General features: G+C 41.6%; 2 long non-coding RNA genes across 4 annotated transcripts; both read right to left on the bottom strand.

Annotated features, from left to right (window-relative positions):
• Positions 1-1,390: 1,390 nt before the first annotated feature.
• On the bottom strand, positions 1,391-25,978 carry LOC136527816 (uncharacterized). Its single transcript, XR_010776937.1, has 5 exons — positions 25,761-25,978; positions 23,885-24,041; positions 23,609-23,661; positions 20,231-20,300; positions 1,391-1,817 (listed from the first exon to the last, which is right to left on the bottom strand). It is a non-coding gene; the product is annotated as an uncharacterized lncRNA (long non-coding RNA).
• LOC136527815 (uncharacterized) lies at positions 2,919-16,805 on the bottom strand. Of its 3 annotated transcripts, none has more exons than XR_010776936.1 (7): positions 16,563-16,805; positions 14,470-14,505; positions 13,495-13,570; positions 11,362-11,511; positions 6,735-8,083; positions 5,273-6,245; positions 2,919-4,709 (listed from the first exon to the last, which is right to left on the bottom strand). It is a non-coding gene; the product is annotated as an uncharacterized lncRNA (long non-coding RNA). The 3 variants fall into 3 exon arrangements; XR_010776934.1 differs by having other exon boundaries at positions 6,735-9,670; positions 11,311-11,511; XR_010776935.1 differs by lacking the exon at positions 14,470-14,505 and having other exon boundaries at positions 6,735-9,670; positions 11,311-11,511.

Consider the following 25,978-nt stretch of genomic DNA (forward strand, 5'->3'; position numbering starts at 1 on the left):
TAGGAACGACTAAAGAACCCAACACCAGTCCAGTCTCAATTGGAATGTTACGATAATTTTATAGGCATTAAATGATGTGACACGTAAGAAAAACTACTATTTTGCATGTATCGAGAAAGAAAGAGACGATTGGATGGCCACGAAACGAATCGGCGCTGTTTCCCACGACTTAGAAACCGAGGCCTTGTTTGGATCATCTCTAAATTCCAAGTTTTTTCACTTTTTCTCTATCACATCAATTTTTAGACGTATGCATGGAGTATTAAATATAAGTAAAAAAATAATTAATTGCATAATTTGGTTGTAAATCACGAGACGAATCTTTTGAGCCTAGTTAGTCCATAATTAGACAAAGTTTGTCAAATACAAACAAAACATGCTACAGTGTCCAGATTGCAAAAATTTGGAATCTAAACAAGTCCCGAAGCAAACCTGCATTGAGACGGTTCCTCTGTCTTCCGATCTAGTGCGGCCGCCCGCAGGCCATGGCCGTCGTCTTCCTCATTTGCGCCGATGCGGCCAACTTCATCGCTTGCCCCTCCGTCGGCTGCTTCGTCGCCTCCTGTGCAAGTCGTGCCGTCGCCTCCGATGGATTCAGCGCCGGTGGAGAGCCCGAGCCCGCGCGCCCGGCCCCGACGGCGGGGCCGACCAAGATTACGCCGCGGCAGAATGACGGCGGCGGCAACAGGTACCTCGGTGCGGCGCCCCTGCCAAGGTCGGCCGGCTCACGCCGATCCAATCCATCAGGCTCGACCCCGCCGTCACCGAGGCGTGGGACCGCTGCACAGGCGAGGCGGTCTGCAGTGCTTGTCTGACGGCGGCCGCCTGCTATGCTTGTGTACAGACTACAGATAGATACTACTCGATTTTGGTTCAGAGTTCGGATGCAATTTTGGTTCAGAGTTCAGATGCAGACCATTCATCGTTGCTTTACGGGATGGGAATATGGGATAGGATATCAAATGACTGCACAGTTTAGATGACACATTTGATCACAACACAGTGTAATAATTAAATGGTAAAGCTAGCTTATGAAACCGTGAAATGAAACTGTACATCGAGGGACTATGTTTGATTCGCAGTGTCATGTCTTGGAAACTGGGACTTGAGATCTCTCATTAAGACTGGCCTGAGCTGCTGTTAACAGTGACTCGCTTCCCAATAGGGTTGATGCTTTTTTTCAGGAGAAAAATGTAAACAACTTTGTCTAAAAAATTCTAGTATATATATGCCAATATGCCAGGTCGTTTATACCGGGCAAGGGCAGCGTACCGTACCCTGGCCGAGCCTAAGCTTGTTGGCCCTAAGACGGGCTGAAATGGGGAGGGCATCGGTCTCAAAATCTACATGGATTGAATTGAATTACCAAACTGTACCATACTTGCAGTAACAGCAACCGATGTCTCAAAACTTAGTAAAAGATCAACCAACATAAAAGTGCCAGGAGCTCTGGAGTTCAACAGTCGAACATATCCTGGAATTATTATTATAGTCTGAAACTCACCTTTTGTTCAATCATGCATATGAATTTAACTGCTGAAACCGTTCGTGTGCATTGTGCAGCTCGCGCAAACACAACACAGGCGCTCGACAGCACGGGGGGACGTGGTATATATGACTTGACCGCGTTCCACTTTGGAGGTGATGAGACATGCATGAACACAAGACCTATCTTGCTCACACCATCTGCTTAACATGGTGGCAAAAATGAAGCAGACAGCACACGGGAACACGACGATGGCCGCTACATTGGGAGCTGCCACTTCTTCAGGCCAGGGTTTTAATTACCTTGGACACATCAACAAGGCCTCTTCAGCCTGCATATGCAAAAGGGTGGACAAATAAAGTCGGGAACATGTCGATCATATTCATAATCATCTCACTATCACAGTGCACATATATGTAGGAAGGGAAACATATGCGATGGAGTTTGAGCTTGTATATATATATATATATATATATATATATATATATATGATGCATCGATGCCCCTCCCTTGAAAAAGAAGGGGAACGTTAAACCTCAAACACTCAAACCATTAAAAACATCTTCAAGTATCAGAAAGTATATAGATAAACCTGTGCCAATTCATTCGAAAACATAATGTCTAATAACCTTATGCAGTATGAACTTGTACGCCTTGAAGTATCTGTATCACCGATCACCCAAATAACACGGGTTTCACTCTTCAATCAATCATTGAGTGAATAAGTTCAAACCATACGCTAGCCTTTTAGCTAGGAAGAACATGTTATTATCCAACAATCATGAATGGAAAAGCTAGCTTATGAACTCTTGCCCTCCTTATCATTTGCGTTGGGAGATCTAGAAGGAGATAAACGCAAGGTTTTTTGCTAAGCGCGAATCAAGCCCCCATGTCACTTTTTGCTACTGATGATAAAACTGAAGCAGCAGCATGGGTTACTGCAGGCACAAAAGGTTTAGTGGTTTTGTTAGCAAGAGAATAGGCTTTTGGTTTTGTCCCTACCTTTTCCGTTTCTTTTTTCCCCTTCTAAGAGCATCTCTAAGAGTATCCAATATTTTCTTCATAAAAACATAAAGTTTTACAACTCCTAAAAGAGTATTGGAAGAAATAAAGAAGACCATCTACAAGAGTTTCTCATAATCCACTCCTAAAATATAGAAGACAATTTTATATCAGGAATCCTATACTATTTCTAAATTATCCTAATCACTTTTATATATTGTTTCTAATGGAGACGGGGATCCCGATCTTCCGTCAGGTGATGGTAACTATCGTTGTGGTGGAGAATGAGACACCGATCCGGCTTCAGATCGAAAGATCGAACCCTGCAATCTTAGCACCACAACTCCTCTGGTTATCAACCGAGTCACGGACCAGGTTGACCTCGCCAAGAAGGCTAATCCCTGCCTGCGCAATGAAGAACACAAGCAAGAACAAGAAAGATCACAACTAAATTGCAGATGTATGATTAATCTCACGAGTTGGGGTCTCACAAACCGATGAACGGCGAAACTGTTCTTGACAGAATAATCTAAGCAAAACCCAAACCCTAATGGAGGGGCGGCGGCTGTTTATGAAGACTCTAGGGTCATGCAAGACCCCTGGACGCGCCCCTAATGGGCCCAAACTCGATACATGATCCAACGGACCAAAAGACGGTGTCGCAGCACCCTGGCAGATTCTGGATGCTGACTTGTTTCGACGATTCCTGTTGATTCCGAATAGCTTTTGATGTGAAACCACTTGAATTGGCTTTCTTATCAAATTAGCTTTCCATCCATATGTTGATCATCGAAAACGGAGTCCGGATACGTCCTGGGCGACCAATTTAAGGCAGACTGGTCCTGGAGGCCGAGGCAGACTCGAATTCGTGTTGGACTGGGCCTCCGGCTTGTGTTGGACGTCCTTGCTGGTCATCATCACCTCCTCCACGTCCTCTTAGTGCCTCTTGACCTTCTCCAATGTTCCTAAGCAGGATAACATCATTAGGTAGTAGTCTATTCTCAAAAATATGAAAAGGATCGCTTAAGAACGAGCTCACCTGTAAATTGAGTTGACGCATTCGAGCCCGGGTCATTGGACCTTGCATGACGGTTGGAGGATCAGCTGGTACATCCAAAGGAGTGATGTCCTCATCATCCTCCCCCTCTTGAATTGGAGTCATCCTCGACTCAAGCTCATCTTCTTCTCCCAAATAAGGTTTCAAATCTGCAATGTTAAAAGTGGGACTAATCCCGAACTCGGGTGGCAACTCAAGTTTGTATGCATTGTCATTTATTTTCTCAATAATCTTATAAGGACCAGCTGCTCTTGGCATTAATTTAGACTTACATAGCTCAGGAAATCTATCTTTTCTTAAATGTAACCAAACCAAATCACCCGGTTCAAGTTTAATCTCTTTTCTACCTTTACTACCAGCAATTCTATACTTTTCATTCATGCTTTCAATATTGGCTTTAGTTGTTTCATGCAACTTACGAATAAAATCAGCACGCTCTCTAGCATCACTATGTATTCTCTCAGTGGTACGTAAAGGCAAAAGATCAATAGGAGCACGAGGGTTAAAACCATGCACTACCTGAAAAGGACTTACCTTGGTGGTGGAATGTTCCGCCCTGTTATATGCAAACTCCACATGCGGCAAACACTCTTCCCACATCTTCAAATTGCGCTTCAAAATGGCTCTCAACATGGTGGATAATGTTCGATTCACAACCTTAGTTTGCCCATCAGTTTGGAGATGACATGTTGTAGAAAACAACAGCTTGGTCCCCAATTTATTCCACAACGTGCGCCAAAAATGACTCAAGAATTTTGCATCACGATCTGAAACAATAGTAGAAGGCATACCATGCAAGCGAACAATTTCTTGAAAGAAAAGGTCAGCAATATGAACAGTATCGTCGCTCTTATGACAAGGAATAAAATGTGCCATCTTAGAAAAACAATCAACCACCACAAAAATACTATCCCTCCCCCTCTTAGTCCTTGGCAATCTCAACACAAAATCCATAGATATATCTGCCCAAGGAGTAGAAGGAACAGAAAGAGGCATATACAAACCATGTGGGTTCAATCGCGACTTAGCTTTTTGACATGTGGCACACCGAGCCACGTACCGCTCCACATCACGCCTCATCCTAGGCCAAAAGAAGTGTGTGGACAGCACCTCCTCCGTCTTCTTGGCACTAAAATGTCCCATCAATCCGCCTCCATGTGCCTCCTGCAACAACAAAAGATGAACGGAATCAACTGGAATGCATAGGCGGTTAGCTCTAAACAAAAACCCATCGCTGATCATAAACTTATTCCATGTGCGTCCCTCTCTACAATTAAGCAACACATCCTTAAAATCAGGATCAAGCGCATATTGTTCTTTAATGGATTGAAGACCAAAAATCTGGCAATCAAGTTGAGACAGCAATGTATATCTTCTAGACAAAGCATCAGCAATCACATTATCCTTCCCTTTCTTGTGTTTGATAATATAAGGAAAAGACTCAATAAATTCAACCCATTTAGCATGCCTACGATTCAGATTATTTTGAGAGCGAAGATACTTAAGCGATTCATGATCAGAATGAATAACAAATTCTTTAGGCCACAAATAATGACGCTACGTCTCTAAAGAACGGACAAGTGCATACAATTCTTTATCATACGTGGAATAATTAAGAACAGGACCATGTAATTTTTCACTAAAGTAAGCAACAGGTTTACCATCTTGCATCAAAACACCACCAATGCCAACTCCACTAGCATCACATTCTAGCTCAAAAGTCTTACCAAAATTTGGAAGTTGCAGCAATGGTGCGTGTGTAAGCTTGTCCTTCAAAGTGTCAAAGGACTCCTCATGTGCCTCTCCCCAATGAAACACCACTCTTTTCTTCGTCAACTCATGCAATGGGGCAGCAATGGTGCTGAAATCTTTGACGAAGCAGCGGTAGAATCCTGCAAGACCAAGAAAACTCCTCACCTGTGTGACGGTTTGGGGAACCGGCCAACTCTTTATGGCTTCAATTTTCATCTCGTCCACCTCAATTCCCTGTGGAGTTACAACATAGCCAAGAAAAGAAACTCGATCCGTGCAAAAGATGCACTTCTCAAGGTTACCAAATAAACGTGCATCACGTAAGGCATTAAAAACAGCACGTAAGTGATCCATATGTTCATCAAAAGACTTGTTGTAAATCAATATATCATCAAAGTAAACTACCACAAAATGACCAATAAAAACTCTTAAAACCTCATTCATTAAGCGCATGAAAGTGCTAGGTTCATTTGTCAAACCAAAAGGCATAACTAACCACTCATACAACCCAAATTTGGTTTTAAATGCAGTTTTCCATTCATCTCCAAGTTTCATTCTAATCTGGTGGTAGCCATTTCGCAAGTCAATCTTAGTGAAAATTATAGAACCACACAACTCATCAAGCATGTCATCTAGCCTAGGAATAGGATGACGATACCGAATAGTAATATTATTGATGGCTCTACAATCAACACACATACGCCAACTTCCATCTTTCTTAGGAACCAAAAGTACAGGAATGACACAAGGACTAAGGCTTTCACGTACATACCCGCGGTCCAAAAGGTCTTGGACTTGCCGCTGAATTTCCTTAGTCTCCTTAGGATTGGTTCGATATGCAGCTCGGTTGGGCAAGGTCGCTCCCAGAATCAAATCGATTTGATGCTCTATCCCTCTCATAGGTGGCAGCCCCGAGGGTATCTCAGCTGGAAAAATGTCCTCATACTCCTGCAAAAGGTTAGTGATAGTAAGAGGTACCGAGCTAACAATATCATCAAGTGAAAACATAGCTCGTTTGCATACCAAAGCATAGCAAATATCATCATCAGAAATTTCAGCAAAGTCACATTTTGTTGCAAGCATAACACCACCCTTCAATTTAATCCGCTCAGCCTTAGAAATAGATGTAGACTTATCCTTTTTAGGTGGGAAAATAGAATTAGCAACTTGCTGATTTTCAGATTGAACATCATTGAAACTAGCAGCGCGTTCTCTATCAGCTTGTACAATTTGAGCAGGGGTCAAAGGTACCAAAGTAATTTTCTTTCCTTTATGCACAAAAGTGTATTTATTACTTCTACCATGGTGTGTAGCATCATTATCATGTTCCCAAGGACGACCCAACAAAAGCGAACAAGCTTGCATAGGTACCACATCACAATCAACAGAATCAGCATAAGAACCAATGGAAAATAAAACTCTGCAAGTTTGTGTTACCTTTGCTTTACCAGAATCATTTAACCACTGAATATGATATGGACGTGGGTGTGGGCGTGTGGTCAAGCTAAGCTTCTTGACCAAATCAGAACTCACTAAATTGTTGCAGCTACCTCCATCAATAATGACACGTGCTCAACGGTCGTTGATGACGAAGAAAATCTAAAATAAGTTATGGCGTTGTAGCTTCTTAGGTTGCTGGACTTGTGAGCTGAGCACCCGCTGTACAATAATGCTCCTATAGGACGCCGTGGCCTCGTCACCAAGGACTTCACCGTCCTCCTCATCTGCATCTTGGTCTTCTTCATCCTCAATGTCAGAGGTGCTGATGTAACCATCTTCTATAGCAATATATGCCCACTGACTTGGGCAGTCCTTCTGCACATGGCCAATGCCATGGCAGCGGTGGCACTGAATACCCGAAGTGCGTACCATCGATGCAACGGATGAGGAACTCTTGGTAGGCACCTGCAAAGAATTTTTACCTGAATCTAAAGGTCGTGCGGGAGGTGTCTTAGGTGAAGCAGAAACTCCAGAGGCTGTTGGTCGCTTGCTCGCTGGTGGAGGCGTCCGAAAAGTGGTTGGCTTGGTCAGCCCCGAAGATGGTGCCGAGCGTGGCGTGTATGTGCTGGTGCTGACCTTGCTCTTGCCCTGCTGTTCACGCCCCTGCAATTCCTTTTCTGCAAGCATAGCAAACTGAAACAACTGGTTGACAGTATTAAATTCTTTATAATCAACAATGTCATGAATGTCACGCCTCAAACCAGAATAAAAACGACAAATGGCATCTTCGTTTCCCTCTACAACACTACAGCGCATCAATCCCTTTTGGAGCTCACCATAGTAATCCTGTACAGATTTATCTCCTCGTTCTAAACGCATCAATTTCTTACGCAAGTCTCTATGATAAGGAGGAACAAAACGATCACGCATAGCTATCTTAAGTTCTTCCTATGTACCAGGTAAAGCATCCTGCGCAGCTAGCCCATTCCACCAAATAATGGCAAAATCCTTAAACTCACTACTAGCTTGTCTAACTCTATGCTGCTCAGGTACAAGGTGGGCACTAAACTTTTGTTCTACCGTCATCTCCCAATCAAGATATCCCTCAGCATCATAATGACCCGAAAAAGATGGTATTGTGAACTTAATCTTAGCATAAGGATCATTGGGCACACGGTGATTATTACCTTGACGGTGGTGGTGGTGGACACCACCCATACCTGTCGTGTTGCGGCGAAGACATTGCCGTAATCTCTCTTGTCGGATAGCTGCTCGACCTATGTTTCCAGCGGCATCATGCACCGTGTCTTGACCATCGGTGTTGCTGTCGGAAACATCGTTGTTGCCTGCCACAAAGGTTTCCAACTCAGTAACCTTGTCGGTTAGCGTGGAAATTCGCTTGTCCAATCTCTCCATGCTATTGCCAATGTTGAGTTCAATGAATGCATCAGTGACGGCCTTTCTGACGGCCTCATTTATTCTTTTTTGGGCATCCTCTACAACAGCTTATAGTTGCTCTTGGCTGACACACTCGCTGAAATCCTTAGGATTATTATCTGTAGTCTGTTCACCTCATGCCATTAAAAACACAAAAACAGGAACAAACAGGTGAAAGTTATCCCTACCAAATGACTACGTGGTTGTAGTGGTGTCACTTTTCACAGCAAGTGAAAGCGTCTTACCAAGCTCTTACCAACGCAAGCAGTGGGCGGTACAACCGGCGGCTGGTTCGTGATACCTGTGAGGTAGTGGTACCGAGATTGCAAGGCCCTTTGTCTGTACTGATCTGAAGAATTTGTGGAGCTTGGAAGGCAAACAAAGAGTAATATGTATATCTGGCACACAAGTCAGTAACAGAAAGTAATGCTGAATTATAGTCCAAAGTACTTGTTCTTGTTGCTGGTCTAAAGTGTTGCAAGTACCAGGTTGTGACAAAAGTATGGTGGATAGCAAGGTGATAGGTATGAGAAAAACAAGTATGGTGGATGAAAACAACAACACAAACAAGGAACCAGACAGCACACGCAAACACAGCTCGCTTTGGGTTTCTCTATATGCTCCTCTAGATATTGTTACTCTTTTGTCCCTCTCTTTTTTTCTATTTTTTGGACTGTCGTTGTTTTTTTAGGAAATTTTAACTTTTTTATTTTATTTTTTTGATATTTTTCCTTTACTTAGGAGCACAAAAGCAGTAACCACAGAAAATATGAGCTCAAACAAGTGTAAGACGTGGCCTGTGGAATTTTCAGAAAACTGGATGAAAATCGACAAAAACCTTGTGACCACGAAACGAGGATCTTGTGACTACTTTTTGGCCAATCTAAAAATTCCGAACCCCAACAAGGCGAGGGATGGACGGATCCAAAAATTTTTTCTGATCGATTTGCATATATGGAACGTCGAAAACAGAGTTCATATGCAAAAACTGGACCAGTTTTAAGAATTGGCTCCGAATTAGAGGACAAAACGGGAATAATGTGTGCAAAATTGGTCATAACAGCCAAGATTTGATGGAAACGATGGGGGAAAACACACGAACTGGACTCTAACACGACCTAACTAGCAACAAGACCTCGACCAGGACACAAACTCAACACGACGGACTCTGAAACTGAAATATGCAAAGGCTATGACGCGGAAGGTTCTAGGATAGGAAAAACGAGTATGGCACTGGACTATGGGACGAATACGAAACACTCAAACTAGGGAATAAAAGTGAACCTGACGGTATACCTTAGCTCTGATTACCACTTAATGGAGACAGGGATCCCGATCTTCCATCAGGTGATGGTAACTATCGTTGTGGCGGAGAATGACACACCGATCCGGCTTCAGATCGAAAGATCGAACCCTGCAATCTTAGCACCACAGCTCCTCTGGTTATCAACCGAGTCACGGACCAGGTTGACCTCGCCAAGAAGGCTAATCCCTGCCTGCGCAACGAAGAACACAAGCAAGAACAAAAAAAATCGTAACTAAATTGCAGATATATGATTAATCTCACGAGTTGGGGTCTCACAAACCGATGAACGGCGAAACTGTTCTTGACAGAATAATCTAAGCAAAACCCAAACCCTAATGGAGGGGCGGCGGCTGTTTATGAAGACTCTAGGGTCGTGCAAGACCCCTGAACGCGCCCCTAATGGGCCCAAACTCGATACATGATCCAACGGACTAAAAGACGGTGTCGCAGCACCCTGGCAGATTCTGGACGCTGACTTGTTTTGACGATTCCCGTTGATTCCGAATAGCTTTTGACGTGAAACCACTTGGATTGGCTTCCTTATCAAATTAGCTTTTCATCCATATGTGGATCATCGAAAACGGAGTCCGGATGCGTCCTGGGCGACCAGTTTAAGGCAGACTGGTCCTGGAGGCCGAGACAGACTCGAATTCGTGTTGGACTGGGCCTCCGGCTTGTGTTGGACGTCCTTGCTGGTCATCATCACCTCCTCCACGTCCTCTTAGTGCCTCTTGACCCTCTCCAATGTTACTAAGCAAGATAACATCATTAGGTAGTAGTTTATTCTCAAAAATATGAAAAGGATCGCTTAAGAACGAGCTCATCTGTAAATTGAGTTGACGCATTCGAGCCCGGGTCATTGGACCTTGCATGACGGTTGGAGGATCAGCTGGTACATCCAAAGGAGTGATGTCCTCATCAGTTTCTCTCTTGTACATTTGCATTAGGAACCATTTTCTAGTTTTATTCTTTCCACGCCATTCCATCTCTAGATTGGCCGACAAACACGCGCGGGAGAGAGAAGATACGCGCGCGGCTCAGAAGCGCGTAACTTTACGCGGAACAGGGTGACTTTTACCAAGTTCTAAAAGATTAGGAGAATGGATTAGAAGTTGTTGGAAAGGAGTTTTTTCTCATCTTGCTAAAACCAAGGATTAGGAAGAGATTTAGGTAACTGTTGGAGATGCTCTAATAGAGTTGTACCTTTCTTTCCTATATCAATGAAATAGGCACATTCTCGTGCCATTCGTTAAAAAAAAGCTAGCTAGCTTATTATTGTGCAGCTCAATATAATCATGAAAATATACAACTTTATATATATAGTAACTTTCCTTCCGTCATATAAATTGCCTTTTTTTATTATACTTTTACAGTAAGATCATGTCCTACTGTTCTGCTAAAAAGGTAACTAATGTCAAATTTTTAATTACTAAGTGCGTATTTAATTATTTGTGAAAACAAGAATAATGCTCATCGACATCATTGTAAATTAAAAGTAAGTATATATTTTTCACTAACACATAATGAAAAGCATGATAAATAATTAAACTCTAGTTAATCATATTAGGCTGCCTGAATGATGTTCGACTATGCATAATTAAGATTGATATGTGGACCACCTATGTCTTTTTGAAGGATATTTGATGAATTTGTAGAGGACGGTGACGAGATCGATCGACGAGACTCGGAATCAGTCCTATCCTAACTAGACCTGCAGCTCAACTGTACTGTAATGTATACTTTCTTGTGAGCTATAAAAGGATGTAAAAATAACAAGCATAAATAGCAAATGTTAAAGTAGAAACAACAAAGGAAATGATTTACTTTTACCGTATATATCAGCAAAAAGTCACAAGCTAGAAGAGGACAGCCAAGACTGACCAGGCAGTCCTGAGCGGTGAGCCACGACAGAGGACTTGTAGTTCATCATTGCTTCCGCCGTTTTCGTGAGAGGTCCTTGGTCAATGTCTCAACATTCAACGACAAAGACGGGCCATAAAAAGGAATAGCTCGCTGCATAAGGATCATGTCCTACACGTACGGCTACATGGTTACACATTTATATTATTACAATCTGTTTAATGCACAGAACTACTCTCTCTATTCCGAATTATAAGACTTTTAACTTTTCTAGATAAATTGTTTTTGTTATGTATTTAGACATGACTAAGTGTATAACAAAAACTATGTATCAAGAAAAACTTAAACATCTTATAATTTCGAATTAATGGAGTAACTACTAATCGTCACTACTAAAAAAATAATTTTAGGAGACAAATGTTTTTATTTTTAGGAGGCGGCACGTTTCCAACTGTCTATGTAAATAATTTTAGGAGACAAAATATTTTGGAAGACACTGAAAAGGTATGTTGCCTCTGTAAGTTGATTTACACATAGACGGGCGTTTTAAAGATGTCGTCTCTGGAAGTCACTATTAACAGAGACTATCATACTAAGTGTCCGCGCATCTAAAACCAATTGACAAAGAGGGGTATCTTAAGATACCTATCTCTAAAAACATATGCTTGCTTTCTTAACAAGCAGGGTTTACCTCCATAAAAAAATATCTCTAAAATAGTTGCATCAACTCGGATAAAGACAAATTTTATATCATAATTGTATCTCTCGGCATGTTTTTATTTGAAATTATTTAAAGTGCCAAAATATTATTTTAAGTTCACATATCTTGAAATTTAAAATTTTCAAACATCCTCGGATGTTCACATGGTCAAAGTTGTTGTTGCGGTTCTCAATACAGTCTACAACTTTGTAGTTGATATTTATTTAATTTGAAGTCATTTGAGTCCCAAATATATGTTTTAAGTTTATAGATTTTGAAATTTAAAATTTAGAATTCTATTAAATACATAGTGTTGTAGTGGCGGCCTAATCTACATGTTTTCCGTTGATAAGCTTTTAATTTCAAGCTTTTTAGTATCCCAAACATTTGTTTTAAAATTCACATATTTTGAGATTCACTTTTTTTAAAAAAATAAACAATTTCGGATGGAGATGCATCCTATACCAAAGTTGTAGTGCTTAACAAGATTTAAAACCTTATAGTTGAAACTTTTTTCATTTGAGTTCATTGAATAGCCAAAATATTCAATACAACATTACAAAATATTATTTATACAAAAAAATCTATATATACTCACAAATAAGTGTGTGCTGCATTGGTAAGGAGGTGCTATTGTTAAGTAGTAGATACCGCCTCTGTAAGTAATTAAAAAACAAACAGGTCTAGCTTATCTAAACATGAGGCTGACAGTAGATGCATGGTATAGTTGGTCACTCAATTATTCAGCACTAAACTAAACCGATGCTCAGTCACTTATGTGAGATGACAAAATAAAGTAATCCTATGGTCAATCACTCAATATGGTCCTTTCTATCTTTTTGTTATTCAGTGATATAATTTGCAAAATATCCATATTAATTTTGGTGGTGTAAACACGTTTAAACTAAACACGCGTTATTGCACTTCGATGTGTGTCTCCGATTTCAGAGGCATGCAATCTATCCTCCATGCATTGCTGAGCTGACAACTTGTCGCAAACACACAAGCCATGCCATCTCAAGTTGAAGCCCTTTTTTGTCTATATATGATCGATCTCGTTAGAGCTAGAGGAGTTTTGTGGGTAACATGTCGATCAAACCAGGGTTTGGACTTCAATTTCTGTTTTTCTCCCCTTGCTTTACCCGCAAAACAAATAAAGAAAAAAAAAATCAATTTGGTGAAAACTTTGAATCGGTTACAATACACTGTTATTTGTTGACTATATATTCTGAATCTTGACACAAGTGCTTAGCATGATCATGTCTATCCATGCAACAAGTACAAAGTCATCATAAGATAAACAATAGAAAAGGTGACTCTATAAGAAAATGTTAAGATGCTTGCAACAAAGCACATGAAACAAGCTATAACACCTAGTTTCCTGAAAGTTCAGCAAATTTTTGGTCCCATGATCAAAGTGCAACAACATATCTTTGTGCTAAAAAAACACTTACTTGCTGCATCTGGTGGAAGTCCTGCCTGTGCCCAACTTACGTGATAAACAAATACACAATGCAACCTTTGACTAACCTGAAATGAACACATCATGTGGTCAATATGCAAATTTCATAGACTCAACTGTAAGGGCAAGCTAGCATCCTTAAGATATTCCCTTAAGAAAACATCGATCCTTAAGATGAATGAATTGAAAACCACATGGAACCAATTTGGTTCATTTAATTTCTATAACAACAATGTTGAATGCGAATACAAATTGAACTTTTCTACAGCGCCTTGATATATGTTTACAACAAAAGAAAAGGTACTACCACCAAGGTGCAGCCATGGTAGTATTGTTAACATATAATATATAGATTAACACTGAATTTTACAAGATAGGGAGCTGAGCCCAACTCAGTCCCAGGAAACCATATCAAGGCAAATTTGGGTGCCTACTATATTTTCTTCTACTTATATAAAGCCACCTAATTATTCCTCCTAGGTTTGTCAACTTTTCTTTTTTTATATACTTTAAAAGATGTTTTCAGTTCATATACATCTTTCTTTATGGCTACGTGCATCTTATGATGCATCATCCTTGGATGCGATTTGCATGAAACTTAGTACCAGGAAATTATGATAATTTTTAATAACTTTGTTCCAAGATTATATTTTGCCAGCAGATCGCATTGCAGTCCTGCTCAACTGCCATGTACTAACTTAAGTGTACGAGTTTACCGCAAACTAAACCTAATAAAAGGTCCTTCTCAAACTTGGTATTCTCCAATAAATTCAACTTTCACACGAGATGCCAAATAATATGGTCAAAATGTAACATGCATGCATAGTATTACTATTGACTAGCAAGGGTTAGCATGTGGCAAATTATTACACTTCACTTTAGCACTTAGTTGCATGCTGAGACATGTTTATTAGCACATAGCACTTAGTTGCATGCATGTTACACTAATAGCAAGGTGCTTACTAACCTTAGTTGCAGCTGAGACAAGTTTATTAGCAACCACCTATGGCAAGAGAAAGAATAAGTAGTTCAGCTTTGATGTAATCACATTAATTTCCTAGTACTGTTGCGCAAATCCATTTGGATCAGGTCCTTGTGCAATACTGTGGAAGCTGGTTTATTTATCAAAGGATCGATCAGGGAAAAAATGGAGTTGCAACTTACGATAATCATTATTCATGTATATGCTGCTCCATGCATGCATCTCATTGAAGTTACACACAACAGATACTACATGAAAACTCACTTCACTATCGTGAGCAGTGGAATGACCAAAAGGACTGAAATTTAATCGCGTAAAAAAATCTGGACCAGTGCGGTGATTATATATATATATCATTGGAAAAATTACAAGATTGTTCAATGTGTGACAATGATTACAAATTAGCTACTCATCATTCGCCATTCCTCTCTATTGCAGTATACTGATCAAGTGATCAACATCGATGAGCTTATTACTGGTTGAGTAATCAAAATGGGGTTCAGTCACTTCAGTGTTACATAGATACCAAAAGGGGAAGAGTGCATGGGCAGCATTTTATTCACAGGGGAACTGGTATTACAATTACAACATCACCAAGAAATAATTACACGCTGGTTGTCATTCAGTAAGTGGCATACTAGCATGGCACGTGATCAAACACCAGCCCAACGCCCAAACACTAGAAATCAAACAAAGAGGAAACACACAGAAGCCCTATCCCCTATGCAGCTGCGCATGAGCGGATCTAGAAGAACAATCCCCTGAGAAATATCTCTGCACGCGCCGCAGCCCGCCCTGCACCGGCCCCGGCGAGCGTGAGAAGAGCGAGCCAGGCGCCGGTTACGAGGATGACGAAGCCCACGAACTTGTGCTCGAGGTTGGTGGCGGGGTTCAGGACAGTGGCGTTGATGAGCACGCAGCAGCCCCAGACAAGGAAGAAGCTCGCGGCCTGCAGGCGGCGGTCCCTGAGGTCGATGAGCTGCTGCAGGGCGCCGCGGAGGCCGCCTCCTCCTTCCCCGGCCGCGGCCGCGGGCTGGAGTGGACCGCCCTCGTGATCGATGAGCTGCTGCGTGGCGCCCGGCAGGCTGCTGCCGCCGTCAGCGACGGCGGCGCCCGCGGCTGGGGCTTCCTCGCCGCGGATCTCGTGGCTCTCCATGGATCTGGCTCGCTCGTGGATTTGTGTGGGCGGTGGGTTTAGCAGCAAGCGGATTAGGGTTCCTCCAAACTGCTCCTTGGCATTGCTTTTTGTTTCTCTTTTCTTTTCTTTTCTTTTTAGAGTGGGGGTGGCGGCCTGACAGACTGGGGGACGGTGTGAACCTGTGTCGGTTTCTTCGGCTGGAAGCACCTTGATGGGCCTGAACAATTACATGGGCTCCCAGTTTCTCACTCTCAGGTGCCTCTGCTTTTAAGATGGGCTATTTTAACCTTTTTCAAAAAAAAGAAGAAGATGGATCCATGGCCATCCCTTGGGCCTTGGCTCCAACTCCAAGCCTACGACATGACCCAGTATACATCCCCACAGCCCCACCCACCGTGGATACAGATTCACATCTGAACATGGCGGCACTTGGTAGCATAGGCGATTTGGATTCAGCAATTCTACACTGCCAGCAATCGTTTATTTTTGACCAAAGTCGAATCTATTGTGCAGAACGAGCGTTGTTCAGACCCAACACCCATAAATTGAAACGATAAAATGATTATCTCCACATCTTAGAGAAAAAAAGAGGGTTGCAGAGAGAGTTTAAAGGGCAAAGTACGCGACCTCTATCACCCATATATATACACGGCTTGAGGCAGGCAAAAGCAAAATTTAGCCAGGGAAGAGGGAACGGCTGCATATATGCGGCTATAGCAGCATCAGTCGTACTTATACAAACCACGCAGCTGCTGATAAAGGACATGGACATATCAGTTATACTCTAGCAGTGCCGATCTAGAAAGCAAGGCAAGGAGGAGCTCCGTCAAATCATCCTCTACCTCTAGCATACATACCACCGTACGGGATTCGTTGACAAGTACAACTAAGTTCCAAATTGTTGGCATAACCGATCGAATTGTAGAGAAGAGATACGTACACGAATGATGCTTGGCTGCATGCCGAGAAGGAGAACGATGTATATGCCCGGCGCCGGCGGTGAGCGAGCATGGTTAGCGACTTAGCGCGCGCGGCGGCGGCGACCGGGCGAGTTGACCTGAGGAGAGGAGGTAGCATATGGCGCGCGAGGCCAGGGCCATGGGGGAGATGAATGGTGGAGCTAGCAGGTATGTACGCACTACACTACAGCTACAGGTAGCGCTGATGGTAGATAGGATATGGATGTGCACTCTGCAGTCTGCACTAGGAACGAAGTAGTTTAGTCACCGTACGAGAGAGGGGCCGGGTGTGGTGTGTCTGCTAGTGCTAGCTACAGAAATTAGAAAATTTGCACCACTCAGCTACGCGGATCTAGTCATCGGACAACAAGTGGTCCCTGAATTTTAATTGTTTCGATTTGAACTCTCCACCTGCTAGGATGCACAGCATGAATAAGTTCATGTCCTGTTTGTTTGGCTGATAAGGCATGGCTGAAAGTACTGTTGATTGATTTGCTGTAAGAAAAAAATACTGTTCGTTGACTGTTATAAGAGAAAAATATTGTTCGTTGACTGAAAAAGTATGGCTTATACAAGCGAATATGGCGCCAGTCTCAATGTGAATGTTATGAGAGTTTTATGGACATTAAATGATATGATATGTCAGAAAAACTATTATTTTGTATATATCGAGGAAGAGAGAGAAGACAGGAGTTTTGGAAACCTAACGAAACCTGCATTCGGACGGTTCCTTGTCTTCCGATCCAGTGCGGCCGCCCGCAGCTTGGGGCCATGGTCGTCGTCTTCCTCATTTGCGCCGCTGCGGCCAACTTCATCGCTTGCCCCTCCGTCGGCTGCTTCGTCGCCTCCTTTGCAAGTCGTGTCGTCGCCTCCGATGGATTCAGCGCCGGTGGAGAGCCCGAGCCCGTGCGCACGGCCCCGGCGGCGGGACCGACGAAGATTACGCAGCGGCAGAATGACGGCGGCGGCAACAGGTACACCTCGGTGCGGCGCCCCTGCCAAGGTCGGCCGGCTCACGCGGATCCAATCCATCAGGCTTGACCCCGCCGTCACCGAGGCGTGGGACCGCTGCACAGGCGAGGCGGTCTGCAGTGCTTGTCTGACGGCGGCCGCCTGCTATGCTTGTGTACAGACTACAGATAGATACTACTCGATTTTGGTTCAGAGTTCGGATGCAATTTCATCGTTGCTTTACGGGATGGGAATATGGGATAGGATATCAAATGACTGCACAGTTTAGATGACACATTTGATCACAACACAGTGTAATAATTAAATGGTAAAGCTAGCTTATGAAACTGTGAAATGAAACGGTGCATCGAGGGACTATGTTTGATTCGCAGTGTCATGTCTTGGAAACTGGGATTGAGACTGGCCTGAGCTGCTATTAACAGTGACTCGCTTCCCAATAGGGTTGCTGCTTTTTTTTAGGAGAAAAATGTAAACAACTCTGTCTAAAAAAATTCTAGTATATATATGCCAATATGCCAGGTCGTTTATACCGGGCAAGGGCAGCGTACCGTACCCTGGCCGAGCCTAAGCTTGTTGGGCCAGGGAAGCTAAGACAGATGCAATTGACGGGCTGAAATGGGGAGGGCATCGGTCTCAAAATCTACATGGATTGAATTGAATTACCAAACTGTACCATACTTGCAGTAACAGCAGCCGATGTCTCAAAACTTAGTAAAAGATCAACCAACATAAAAGTGCCAGGAGCTCTGGAGTTCAACAGTCGAACATATCCTGGAATTATTATTAGAGTCTGAAACACACCTTTTGTTCAATCATGCATATGAATTTAACTGCTGAAACCGTTCGTGTGCATTGTGCAGCTAGCGCAAACACAACACAGGCGCTCGACAGCACGGGGGGACGTGGTATATATGACTTGACCGCGTTCCACTTTGGAGGTGATGAGACATGCATGAACACAAGACCTATCTTGCTCACACCATCTGCTTACATGGTGGCAAAAATGAAGCAGACAGCACACAGGAAAAACGACGATGGCCGCTACATTGGGAGCTGCCACTTCTTCAGGCCAGGGTTTTAATTACCTTGGACACATCAACAAGGCCACTTCAACCTGCATATGCAAAAGGGTGGACAAATAAAGTCGGGAACATGTCGATCATATTCATAATCATCTCACTATCATGGTGCACATATATGTAGGAAGGGAAACATATGCGATGGAGTTTGAGCTTGTATATATATATGATGCATCGATGCCCCTCCCTTGAAAAAGAAGGGGAACGTTAAACCTCAAACACGCAAACCATTAAAAACATCTTCAAGTATCAGAAAGTATATAGATAAACCTGTGCCAATTTATTCGAAAACATAATGTCTAATAACCTTATGCAGTATGAACTTGTACGCCTTGAAGTATATGTATCATCGATCACCCAAATAACACGGGTTTCACTCTTCAATCAATCATTGAGTGAATAAGTTCAAACCATACGCTAGCCTTTTAGCTAGGAAGAACATGTTATTATCCAACAATCATGAATGGAAAAGCTAGCTTATGAACTCTTGCCCTCCTTATCATTTGCGTTGGGAGATCTAGAAGGAGATAAACGCAAGGTTTTTTGCTAAGCGCGAATCAAGCCCCCATGTCACTTTTTGCTACTGATGATAAAACTGAAGCAGCAGCATGGGTTACTGCAGGCACAAAAGGTTTAGTGGTTTTGTGTTAGCAAGAGAATAGGCTTTTGGTTTTATCCCTACCTTTTCCGTTTCTTTTTTCCCCTTCTAAGAGCATCTCTAAGAGTACCCAATATTTTCTTCATAAAAACATAAAGTTTTACAACTCCTAAAAAAGTATAGGAAGAAATAAAGAAGGCCATCTACAAGAGTTTCTCATAATCCACTCCTAAAATATAGAAGACAATTTTATATCAGGAATCCTATACTATTTCTAAATTATCCTAATCACTTTTATATATTATTTCTCTCTTGTACATTTGCATTAGGAACCCTTTTCTACTTTTATTCTTTCCATGCCCTTCCATCTCTAGATTGGCCGACAAACACGCGCGGGAGAGAGAAAATACGCGCGCGGCTCAGAAGCGCGTAACTTTACGCAGAACAGGGTGACTTTTACCAAGTTCTAAAAGATTAGGAGAATGGATTATAAGTTGTTGGAGAGGGGTTTTTTCTCATCTTGCTAAAACCAAGGATTAGGAAGGGATTTAGGTAACTCTTGGAGATGCTCTAATAGAGTTGTACCTTTCTTTCCTATATCAATGAAATAGGCACATTCTCGTGCCATTCGTTAAAAAAAAGCTAGCTAGCTTATTATTGTGCAGCTCAATATAATCATGAAAATATACAACTTTATATATATAGTAACTTTCCTTCTGTCATATAAATTGCCTTTTTTATTGTACTTTTACAGTAAGATCATGTCCTACTGTTCTGCTAAAAAGGTAACTAATGTCAAATTTTTAATTACTATGTGCGTATTTAATTATTTGTGAAAACAAGAATAATGCTCATCGACATCATTCTAAATTAAAAGTAAGTATATATTTTTCACTAACACATAATGAAAAGCATGATAAATAATTAAACTCTAGTTAATCATATTAGGCTGCCTGAATGATGTTCGACTATGCACAATTAAGGTTGATATGTGGACTACCTATGTCTTTTTGAAGAGAATGTTAGACTAAAAAGTCTTCAAGTTCATTCTTTGACCATCAATTTGTCTCCTGTAATACATCGTCAAATATAACAAAATAAGTGTACATCAAAATATGTGTGGAATATGCATCTACCAATACAAACTTTTGTACATTAAATACGCATAATTGACTTTCTTGAATCCTAATATGCCCGAACAGACGGGTGCGATATTTAATTACATGCAATAGTGTACCCAATTTTGCAATATTTGGAATAAGATGGGGTATATATAAGACATTATTTATTAACTTATTTGTTCCCATTTTTGCAACGGTGTACCCTTCATCTGACTGTTTTGAAAAAGATTAATTGCACAATGATAATAAACACCATCGAGTTGATAACAATTCTCCACTTTTGCATCCTCAGACCCTCATTATATATGTTTATTTGTTTTCATTGCCTTGCTTAACTGCAAGAATGGCCAAAAGGAGGAGGATTGAAAGGGGTGGCACTATGTCTTTTTTTTTATTTCAACATATCCTATCTCAAGTAGTAGACACCAAAACCTTGTATTAAAACAAACCAATGGTTCATAACTCATAAGCACAAGGCATGTGGAGCTCTTTACTTTGTCTACTTATCACACCCGTCTATATGTAGACTTACATAACATATACCAATATCTAGCATTGAAAGCATATATACTTCACCAAATTTGAGATCATTTCACTTTTGTGCCAATTTTCTCTGCCTAAAAAGAAATGGGGGAATTATCTCAGCCACAGTATAGATTTTAACTCTACGGGGAATGATATTATATTTTAACACACATGTTGATGCACATGTTTGCCATCTCTGACAGGCACCTCACTACAAGAAATGTGCCAGTTTATGACGTTTATGGCATGACATCAGGTCAAAATATCACTAAATCAACTAGTTTATGACGTTTTTTCTAGAGGCCTCTCAACTTAGTGACTTAAGTAAACGTATGTCACAAAAAATGTCTTAAAGCTAGTTCAATTGTATATTGTGACAATATTTGCCACGTCATAAAGAGTAATTTGCAAGGATGGTGTGTCAAATGATTTTATTGATTTTGTTAGCATTGTTATCCATGGTGGCATGAAGGTCAAACTACGAATTACGGGTCTAGTAACACCCCTAGGTGTTAATCAAGGTCGTTAATCCTATCCATAGTCATATATCATTATAGTAACAGCCAAGTTAAAGAAATCAAGATGATAAAATATATAAATATTATTTGTTGTTAATTGTTTGCAATAGTAGAAAAAAAATATACACAAATATGTATATATGGCTGAGTTGAGTATTAAGATAATAATTAAATAAAAATACATTTATATATACACGCATATCTTATTTTTAGTGTGAAACTAAATTGGTGCCAAATGTACATATATATTTTTATCTCTCTGCTTATATTAATATACTAATTGTTTGTACCCATGACAATTTGTTTTTTGAAAAAGGTTTAATAATTAACAAAAGAAAGAAAATGCCACGCACACAAAGAAGCTTGCTGATTAATGTGTTCCAGTTGTTAACTAATTTATTGCTAATCACTTTGGTTGCTGATTGTTGCAGGTTTGAGCTAGGAAGGTTTAAGTTCCATGAAAATTTGTGGCTACACATACTTAATGCTGGAATTCAGCTGTTGTAATGCTGAAATTGAATGTTCAAACATAGAATTAGTGTGATTGTGCAGTCCTCTTTTGACCAATGTTGCCACACAGGGCTCGAAGCTTCCCTGTTCTTTAGTGTTTTAGTATGAAGAAACTGAACAACGTTGCTAAACATAACAGCACACAATTATTTTATTGTGAACTACTTGCCATCTTCCCAAAAAAAAAACAGTTTGCCACACATCTTCAGAATATGTTTTTCAGCAATATGACATTGGCAGTAGCATTCAGTGATTGTGTACACACGTAGATGGATGACAGTAGCATCTGTTGATTGTATAAATTCAGTGACAGTAGTATAAATACATGGAATCCCATTGCTTGGACCTTTAGTTGCTGCAATTAATTGGGTCGTGTAATTAATCACCGAAAGTTTATAGAAAACTGAACTATCCTTGAGTGTTTTTCTGTATATGTGCCAAGTTTAGTTAGCATTTCTGAATGATGGGGAACCATGATAATAGTTTAAGTTCAGCATCAGGAAACATTATGTGTTCTTACTAGTAGTTTACATGTTGCCCTTCTAACCTGATACACATACAGTAGACCAACTACACAGACTTTTTGTGTGCTATAAAAAAAACTACAGGCAATCAGCACAAGGCACCAGGATCAAAGGCTCCCTGGCTCTTCCTGCAGTTTCATGACAGATGGCTAGATGAAAGTGCAGTCTGCATTAGACTGTCACATGTTTTATATCATGTCACTTTTGAATGGTCACTTAGTAGCCTTGCATTGCTTCAGCTTAAGTTTCTCCAAGTTCTTTGTACTAAGCTCAAGTTCTGTTTTACTTGTTAGAACAAGTCATCTTATTGTTAGAGCAAGTTACCAATGGTTCAGGAAGTTGAAGGCGCTTATTCAATATATTCTGTATATGAAAAATTAGTAGAAATTTGAAAATGTAGCTTGTTATAATCTTAAAAATGCAGAAGTACAATTATTTAACTCAACTATTTGATTGCAATACATATGCATGAACCTAGAGCTGACTCTAATCTTTATATCTTTGACTAATGTTTGTAGTTTGTGGTTGCAGGGTGCTGCCTTAGAGGTTAATAGTGTGGCCTGGAGGGTATCTCAGCGAAGTGAAAAGCTTCAGTAATGTATGTTTAGGTGTAGCTACAACTCTTTTTTTAGTTTGATGAATGTTCAAGAAGAAATGGCTATGTTGTTCAAGATGTAGCGTGATGTATGATGTATCTGGGCTGTGAGTTTGATATTATAATTTTTTTCTACCTAGGATTTTCTCTAAGATTGTGTAATTTGAATATAGATGAGATGTTTAAATTAAAAATTTGGGCTAAAAATGAAATGCAAATTGGAATGATCTTGTTATGTGGTATGGTGTAAGTTGTGACTTAAAATCAAATGTCATAAAGCTTTGTGACTTCAAAACCAATGTCATAGATGTATGACGTAAACATATAAACGTCATATAACATGGTTTAAGGCGCATGATTTTTGACACATGTTTTTTTGTCATGCTGGTGTCACAAATGTTGATATGTGACAAAAATTCCATATATTATGACTTAAATTAATTGTCATAAACCAGCACATTTCTTGTAGTGTCAGGATTTGCCACTCCATACACATGGATCAGGATGCCATGCCAATGAGTAGCTTTAATCAGAGATTATGTTTTTATAGTGTCATATCCTCAACTACTTCGGAAAATAACTTACAATTAAGCAGCACCGCGCCATCTCGATGCTCCACTTATCATATGATCATCATGCTGTCACTCATGATATTAAAAATACTCTATCAAAGTATGATGCATCAACTTGAAACTCCTAAATTACTGAGACTAAATTGGTAACAATATATACTTGATATGTGGTTACATAGCGGTGCAACTTGACAAGTAGCTAGATGTGATGCTACTATCGGTAATTGTTACCATATATGCAATTTGAGCAGAAGGCCATATATAGTTTAGAAATTGTGACAGCATATACCTCGTGTGATGATGCACATATGGGAAGAGGCAGTTTGTTGTGAGGCTATGATCAGTGATTAGTCGTCAAAATTTGTTTTGCCGCCCTTGTAGCCCTGTGGGCTGTGGCCCTCTACGTCTCATTGAATCCAGTATGTACCTGTCTAGCGTGCCACCATCTGCACAGCAAGTGTTTGTTTTTAGGGACATAAAAACAAGAAATCTAGCTAACCCATCTCTTGTTGCGATGAGAAAAAAATATATATCAAAAAGGGACAGAAACTGGTAATTTACGCAAGACGGGCAGCATTTTGTATAACAATCACAGCTTAACTACTCGTTCCCCCAATTCTCTGTCAGGACACATATTCAGATCGGATCAAAATGGAGGCATGAGTGCATCATGAAGGTCAAATGAAGGGACAATTTAATTTGTGTGCATTTATTCACAGAGGGATATTGGAATTACAACGACCCTAAGGAGAATTTTACTAATTGCAATTACTAGGCCACTCGGAAAACTGACAGCATGTCATATATGCATGCATGTATATTTTCTCGTACACATACATAGAAAAAACACGTATTCTTTCAAAGTACACATACACGTCGTCAGCCAAGGCGGTAGAAAACACTCAACAGATCGAGGGGAATACACACACGCATCTTCGGCTTCTCGCTGCGGATCTAGCCAGAGCCATCTAACTGCCTACTGGAAGAACCCCCTGAGCAGTTCCTCGACTCGAGCCGCAGCGCGGCCGAGCCGGTCACAGCCGCTGAGCGTGAGGAACCCGAGCGCGGCGCCTATGGTGAAAAGCCCATATCCAGCCAGGACATGCTCCGGATTATCCGCGCGGTTGAGCTTGAGCACGGTGCCATGGAGCACCACGGAGGCTCCACAGGCGAAGAAGAACGCCGAAGCCTGGATGCGGCGGTCCTTGAGCTCGAGCAGCTCCCGCAGGGCGACGACGAGGCCTTCCCCTCGTCCCCCGGCGGCAGGGGCGGATGGTTCCTTCTCCATCGATCGACTCGAGCTAGCTGGATCGGCGGCGGTACGGTGGCGGCTTTGGGTTCGCCTCGGGTGGATCTAGGCCTAGGGTTTTCGTACGCTGGGCACTGGCTCTTGTAGAGTGAGGACCGGCTTGGCTGCCTAGGCTAGCAGTAGGTGATGCGGCCGCGGCGTGAACGACTGAACGCGGCAGCAGGCCTTGGACCGCACGGCATGTTCGCGGGCTTGGACTTCCCTACAGTTGGAGCCGCATGTCATGGGCCTGAGATATTACGCGGGCCATCATCTTGTTTTGTTTGAGATGTCCACGGGCTTTCTAGGTGTGCTGTTACTTCGGCACGACCGCACCAACCGTTGACCAAGACGTAGATCTGCATCTTGTGCTAGCATTGCAAGGAAACAGAAGTTAATTCTGATTTATGCACGCGGTATTTGTGCCCTAATCTGTCTATCTATGCTTGTCCTTCTTCATCCTACTACTTTTTACGAGATCAATTAAAAGATGCATGCATATAGTTGTTCAGGAATTGATCTTTCAATTGATCTCGTAAAACGGAATAAGCAGCACCGTGCAGGCACCGCAAGATAGGCCGACCGATCGGAGCTTAACTCTCATATATATGCATCGTCTTCTCACATCAGACGAGGTAGCAGGCATGTCATGCACAGGAGACACCATGCATAGATTATGCAAATATTAAGGCCAGGTGAAACAAAAGGTAGCAAATTAGCGTGTAAGATAGTGAAGTTTCATTCCGGCCAGGGGTGATGATGAAAATTAAAAGAATCTTGCAATAAAACCCAAAAGGGGATGAAAAAGAAGAACACACGCTGCGAACAAACGCTGAATAAGTTTCAAGGCAACGAACAAAAGAGAAGAGCGACGTACATGCATGTGGCTGCCATACGGATCATAGCGGGCGGGCAGCGGCGACGGCGGAGGCACGGCAAGCATATATATGGTAGCGCGCAGGCCGCCGGCCGGCGTGTTGACGACCTGACGAAGGCCGGGGATCGGCGGAGCTAGCTAGGTACATATGATATGGTGGGTCGTGGCCATGGACATGAATGGTAGCCAGCGCTCGCTTATATTACTAGACTAGATTG

The sequence above is a fragment of the Miscanthus floridulus genome, chromosome 19 (assembly GCF_019320115.1).
Source record: "Miscanthus floridulus cultivar M001 chromosome 19, ASM1932011v1, whole genome shotgun sequence".
NCBI lineage: Eukaryota > Viridiplantae > Streptophyta > Magnoliopsida > Poales > Poaceae > Miscanthus > Miscanthus floridulus.